This window comes from Cucumis melo, chromosome 4, assembly GCF_025177605.1.
Source record: "Cucumis melo cultivar AY chromosome 4, USDA_Cmelo_AY_1.0, whole genome shotgun sequence".
Classification (NCBI taxonomy): domain Eukaryota; kingdom Viridiplantae; phylum Streptophyta; class Magnoliopsida; order Cucurbitales; family Cucurbitaceae; genus Cucumis; species Cucumis melo.
The window spans coordinates 8,054,707-8,061,789 of NC_066860.1; the positions used below are offsets into that span (position 1 = coordinate 8,054,707).

General features: G+C 28.4%; 1 long non-coding RNA gene across 1 annotated transcript; it reads right to left on the reverse strand.

Moving 5' to 3' along the window:
* Positions 1-6,138: 6,138 nt before the first annotated feature.
* On the reverse strand, positions 6,139-7,078 carry LOC103495016 (uncharacterized). Its single transcript, XR_538761.3, has 2 exons — positions 6,813-7,078; positions 6,139-6,621 (listed from the first exon to the last, which is right to left on the reverse strand). It is a non-coding gene; the product is annotated as an uncharacterized LOC103495016 (long non-coding RNA).
* Between the last annotated feature and the right edge of the window lie 5 nt (positions 7,079-7,083).

Here is a 7,083-nt window from a genome sequence, read left to right on the forward strand (position 1 = left end):
GTATAAACTACTTATTCTAAGTTTGTTCTATAAACTACTTATTCCAAGTTTGTTATATAAACTACTTATTCTAAGTTTGTTTTATAAAATACTCAATTAACAAGATGTGGGGTTGAAGATATTTGAACTTTTTGAAATGTTGGCTAATGGTGTATACCTAGTGTGGCTATAATACTTCATTTTGTACTTGAGTTACTCTGACATAATTAAAAGTTAATTTTTAAGATATCTCTCACTTTTTGTATGCTTTGTAGGATCGAATGTCTAACCCTATATTTATGAACTTTAATTATTTAGTAGGATTATGTTAGCTATTTGTACATCTTTTCTTTGATGAGTTCTCATATATTCTAAAAGGAATGTATGCCTTTCTTCCATGTGCACTATTACTTAAAGAAATTGTTGGTAATTGTGGTCTAGATGGAATCAATGCCATCATAGTGCTGCTAAAAGTCGCTTCAGTGAGTAAAAAAAAAAAAAAGGCTTCTGGTTCTTTAGTTTGGTGGAGAGTGAGTAATTGTTCTTTAAAATAATTTATATGCATTTTTGTGTAATTACATGCTGCTTATATTGTTTGGATGGCAGCAAAGCATTGAAAGGAAACTTCTTTCAATTTTTTAATCCAATAATTTTTGTACCGAAAGTCACATAATAGCTTCTACTTGATTTTATTTGTGAAGCTACAGGTTAGGATTAGGAATACATAGTTATCATCTTTCTGTGTTTTTTTTGTTCATCATTCATTAGTTAGGGTATAAGATGCTATTAAGAAATCTATCTCCTTTGGTTATTTATTATACAAGTTGCTGCACTGGTCAATAGTGCAAGTTCGACCCTTGGATTTATTTCAAAGGTCATAGATTTAAAGTTTAAACATTGGTTATAGTGTTGTTTAGGATATTTGCATATTGACTAGACTTCTAACAATGTTTTTTAATTTGCATATTGAGTTTAATGTCTAACAACGTTTTAACAGAGAGGAGGAAGGAAACCATGGAATAGTATCAACTTATTTGTGCATATGATGGTTTCATTTTGGCTGATTTAGTAACTTATAATAGTAAACATAATTTAGCAAATGGTGAAGACAACAATGATAGTGAAAATCATAATAATAGCTGTAAGTATGGACATGTATGCAATCAATTGTATGCATCTCATGAGATCATCGTTGATGTGGTATTAAGATAAAATCATTGGACCTTAATAACAATAGACAGACTTTAGGATTAGGTATTGTTTATCAAAAAGACCAAAACCTCTTTAATGCCTTCTGATGGTTAAAGCTTAATTTAAGGTTCCTGTTATTTCCTTACAACAGGTAACGGGAAAGGCAATCATGCTTAATGAAATTATAAACTATGTTCAGTCTTTGCAGCGCCAAGTCAAGGTAATCACTGAATATTCAAAAGATCTATCACATTCTGTATATATATGTATATAGTCTTGGATTTGATGCAGTTTCTTTCAATGAAATTGGCAACTGTTAATCCAAGGATGAATTTGTTTTACAGAAGTTTCTCTCTCTTTAGTATATGTGTATACATATAGAATACAAAAATAAATGTTTATGAAACGACGATCATTTGTCTCCATCATCCGTTGTGGGGTTGACATTTTGCACAGTTTCTTTGGGCTCGTTGGTTGTTCTGTACTTTACAGATTGATGTGTGCAATATTGGATTTCATGCTGATGTGTTCATGAACAATACTCAAACTAGTGGTCTATTAAAAACATCAGTGACAAAATATTTGTCACTGCAATTGATATGTGTTCATAATTTGTCAGATTGCTACTCTGGGAGAAGGTGTTTCTTTAGAAACCAAACTTTTAAGCAGGTCAATGCAAATTTAAGTTAGTTTAATTTGACTATTTTCCTTTCTGATCTGTATCAAATGAGGTCTATACTATTAATAATGTAGGAAGAAAGCTCCATTACTTTAGAGAGAGGTATTTACAGCATCAAATGTTTAAGATTTATGATCGTGAACATAGTGAAGGTTAGCTCTAACCATTGAAATATTTAATGCCTTGAAGTTGCTAGGATCCAACATTTTTTTTTCAAAGTTACCTTATTAGAATTCTAAAGATTAAATGGTTTATTTTGATATTGCTTGTAGAATGATTGAAGTCATCAGATTGAAAGCTAAGCGATTGTGTAGATAGCCAGACGATCGTTGAAGGTTGAAGACTGAGAAGACGTTTAGGATTTCTTATTTAAGTCTTGTATTAGGATCTTGTTTCATGTATTATTGTAGAATGTATATATAAACACAATATTAAGTTTTCATTTTGTGTATACAAATGTAAAAGATAAATATTATAGTTTCTAAAATAATATTAATTTTATTGATTTGTTGGAGCGAGAAAAAATATTTATCTATATGGATTCAATGTTGGTTTATAAAAAATGGACAATAATACAACAATTAATTAAATATAAATTTCTAAAAATGGACAAAAATAAGCCTTTAATGTCGGTTTTAAACTGACATTATTGGCCTCTTTAATGTCAGTTTTAAAACCACATCATAGCCCAATCGACATTAAAGAGCTTCAATAACACTATCAAAGATGTCGGTTTAAAACCGACATTAAAGGCCTTTAATGTCCGTTTTAAACTGACATTAAAGAGACCTTTAATGTTGTTTTTAAACCGACATTAAAGGGCTTCAATAGCACTATCAAAGATGTTGGTTGAAAACTAACATTAAAGGCCTTTAATGTCGTTTTTAAACTGACATTAAAGCCCAACCAACATTAAAGGCCTTTAATAACACTTGCAAAGATATCGGTTGTCAAGTGACATTAAAGCCATTTAATGTTGGTTTTAAACCGACATTAAAGGTCAAATTTCTTCTAGTGAATTTAGCAAATTGGTCAAAACAATGTGCTTTCTCATCATATTTTTCATAAATTTTATAAATCATTGGCATTTTCAGTATTGTAATTGCGGACTTGATATTGTTTACTACAATCATTCGCATAAACATTAGGCTTAATCCATTTTATCTTTCTCAAGTTTTATAGAAAGATTCATCCTCACCACTACTCGGAATTGAAGTAAGTGCAGCAAGTTTCTCACTTAAGAGTGTCCAATAATCAAGATCAAAAACTCCAGGAAGGAATCAAATTTGTTTGCACCAATCAAAAAAATTGAGTCCATTAAACTTTTCATTATAGATGTAGCATGCAAATGAATAGAAACATGAGCAGATGATGCAATTACAAAATAGATATGCTTATATATTATTGTTTTGAGAAATATAACATAAAGATACAATATAGATTCAGATAATATTAAATAATCATTAACTTATATATTGAAGTTCTTCTTTGGAAGGTACAAAAATGTACAATATTTATACTTAACTGATGCTATATTTAGTTTCATATAATTGGTAATTTAAATGCCCAAATTAGATACATTGGTTATCTTTGGATATACTAATAATATCTAACCAAACACCTCAATTAATCACAATAAGATTCAAAATTATAAAACTATTAATTACCTTTGGGCAAATTAAATGTTTTATAATAACGAAAATCAATACACTCCTGACAAACCATTAATGTTTCATAATATATCATCTCATTTATTAGCATCAAATGAATATGAGTAATTGAATCAACTTTAATTTGATGTTTAAACATTTATCAATTTGGCCACTTTGGTGACTAACAAACTATTCATAACATAGGCATCATGATAAAACAATTCCAATTAACCATAATAAGATTCAAAGTTATAAAACTACTAATTACCTTTAGGCAATTTAAATGTTTTATATAATAATGAAAATCAATATACTCATAATATCGTTATGTTTCATAATATAATATGATTGATCATCATCACATAAATATGAGTATTTGAATTTAATCTTAATTTGATATCTATTGAACTTACTAATTTGGCCAGCTTGGTGACTAACAAATTATTTATAATATAGATATCATATTAAAATAATTACAAATAATTATTTCTTTAATTTGCAAAACACTATCAATGAAATATCTATAAGACTTACTAATTTGGTTATTTTATTGACTAATAAATTATATATACTATAGATATCAAATAATCACAAACAAATACATGCTTTTAAATTATTTGTGATTTAAACATAATACAAAAGGACAATAAAACATAATTTATCGTTCCAAACTTTATGGAATTTAAATATGCATAATGTATTATATTTTAAATTTAAGCAATTCGATCATGAAAAAAATAGGTAACATTAATAGAGTAATTAAGAACGTAATTAAATATGGGATAACTTTAAATCCAATAAAATAAAAGTAAATTAATATTGCAAAACTCTAATCTTGATAGTGTGATTATTTTGGATAAACTATTTGTTGATAATATCTTTATATTCCTTTTCTTTATTTTCTTTTTCTTTTTCATAATAAAAAGATAAAAGATTTTTTTTTTTCATAACAAGAAAATAAAAGATTTTTCTTCGATTTTAAACTTATTTGTTTTCTCTAATTACGTTTAATTTCATATCTATATAACATACTACGTTTTGGTGACTAACAAATTTCTCCTAACATATAGATATTGAATAGTATAATTTTCAAGTGATTTTGATCAAAATATTTTGAAAAAAAAATTGATATTACAAATAACTTTATCAAAACTCTCCTTCAATCTAAACGACGTAATTTAAATCACTAGGATAAATTGATACTTTAAAACATAATATATACATAACACATAAAATATAATTAAACACAAACTAAACACATGTAATTTTCTAAGATTTTAGGATGAATTAGAATTTCTGCACTATTCTAACCTTCACTAAATTTTAATTCCTTTAATTATGAATTAGAATATTGATTTAATTCGTTAAATTACTAAATTTATGAATTAGAATATTAATTTAATTGGTTAAATTACTAAAAAAAAATAATTATATTAATCCAAGAAAAGAAAAACAGGGCCCTATTTTGTGGCCGACAGTAGAATTATACATTAAAGAATCGAAATATGTAGTGATATTTAAATTTCTTTCCTACCTTCAGGTATTCACAATCTACGAACTATAATTCACAATTAACAAACTATTTATCATTCATGTAAAATTGAATGAAAAATTACTAAAGTTTACAAATTTTTAATGAAGGCTCTTATACACAGTTAAGATATTTGAACTAGATAATTTTACAAATTAAATTTAATTGAAGAACTATATAGATTGTGTTTCTCTTATTTGTCTTCCTTTATAACTTAATTTAATTTAGGTTTTTGACGTAAATTGGAAAGAGATAAATATCATATAATGCAATTGAGTCCTAATAATAATAATATTATATTTAAAATAAATCTAACACTTCATCCTTCTTCATTTGCTGGTGTCTTAATTTCCATTCAAAACCTTATAACCTTGACTACTTTGGAAGAGAATTAAGACGATAGAGATTTCTTGCTCGATAGTCTGACAGTTTGAGCAAAATAAATAAAGATAATAAACAGAACACTACCCAAAAGTCGTCATAAATACAGTTGAACTGAAACAGAGAAGGAGAAGAAGGTCAAAGAGGTTTAAGAACATCTACCGTGGATCTAACAGGAGACTAAGCTTTCGTACAAGTTAACAAAATGAAGTTGAGAAGAAAATGTGAGGAACCCAAAAACCGGAAACAAAAAACAAAAATGAAGAGAAAGCCCAAGTAATAAAAAGAAAAGAAGAGAAAAGGTGTGTTTTTCACAATGGAGATGAAAAGGAAAGTATGTGAAAAGGGAAGAAGATGACTGACGACTGGGACGTGAGAGAAACAGACTTTGGAGGGTCGAGGAAGAACTTCTCTCTGTTGGTTGGATCAAGTTGGGTTTATTGCCTCTAAATCAACAAAAATGAGGAGTGCACAAACGACAAAAGAAAGGAAAAGTGAAATAAAAGAAAGGTTTTGGAGGGGGAGTACGAGATTATTTTATCAAATGTTTATGCACATAACCAAATTTTTTGTTTTTTTCCTTTAGTGTTTGCTTTTCCTGAAAATTTCAAGGCAGATTTTAAAAATGCTATAACAAAAAGCTATGAAATGTCGTGTTACTTGTAGTGCATATATATAGATTTATGATGTAAACCATCTTGTATGGAAAGAAAAAGATAACTGTATAGTGGGAGACAACCAGCAAGGCCATTTTATTTTGATATGAAGACGAAGACAGACACACAAACAAGCTGCTAAAAAGATAAATAACAGCATATTTATCACAATAACCACAATACACACTTTTCCAACTACATAGACTTCTCACACTTAAAAAAACACTAATTAAAAACTAATTAATATTACCATATTGATATCCCTTCACACCCACATAAGAAAATTACACAGTTTTTATTTTTCTGAAAAGGGGGAATATATAAGATGGAGATGGAGATTATCATCATCAATTCATAAGGAATTATTGCATGGTTTTCAACAGTTGTAGTAGCAATAACAAGCCTTTCCAGGAACGTGATCGTGGCAAGCTCCACGAACTGCACCTTCCCAATTCTTGCATTGTCGGTCGCAATGGCTCGTGATGGCGCAATATCCCGACCACGTCTTACTCCGCTCCTGACACAACTTTGCCTCCACCGCCCCTTGCTTTTCTGTGTGGTTACCATGAGCCAAAAAGAGAGAGAAAACAAAAACAAAATTTACGTTGTATACAAATTGAATAAGTTTCTTTTTATTTACATTTTTATGTGTTTTTTTTTTAACAATAATTCAAAATTTTTGTTTGAGATGAAAAATTAAGTAAGATTGGGTGAAAAGGGTTGATAATAGTGGTGTTAATTACCATTGATGGAAAGCATGAGGGTGAAAAGGAAGAGCAAAACAACCATCTTGGCAGAGTTACCCACAACTTTTCCCATTATTTCTAATTATTTGAACTCTTGATCAAATTTGTGTTTGCAAAATGCTCCCATGAAGATACGTATTTATATAGCTGGAGGCTGCCCACTTCTACTTATTTTCAACCAGAGCAGTTTTTTCTTCTAATTAATTTTAACTTGAATCATTTTTTTTTCTTCCTTCTTTTCAAGAAATGAAAATAATGGTTAAACTTC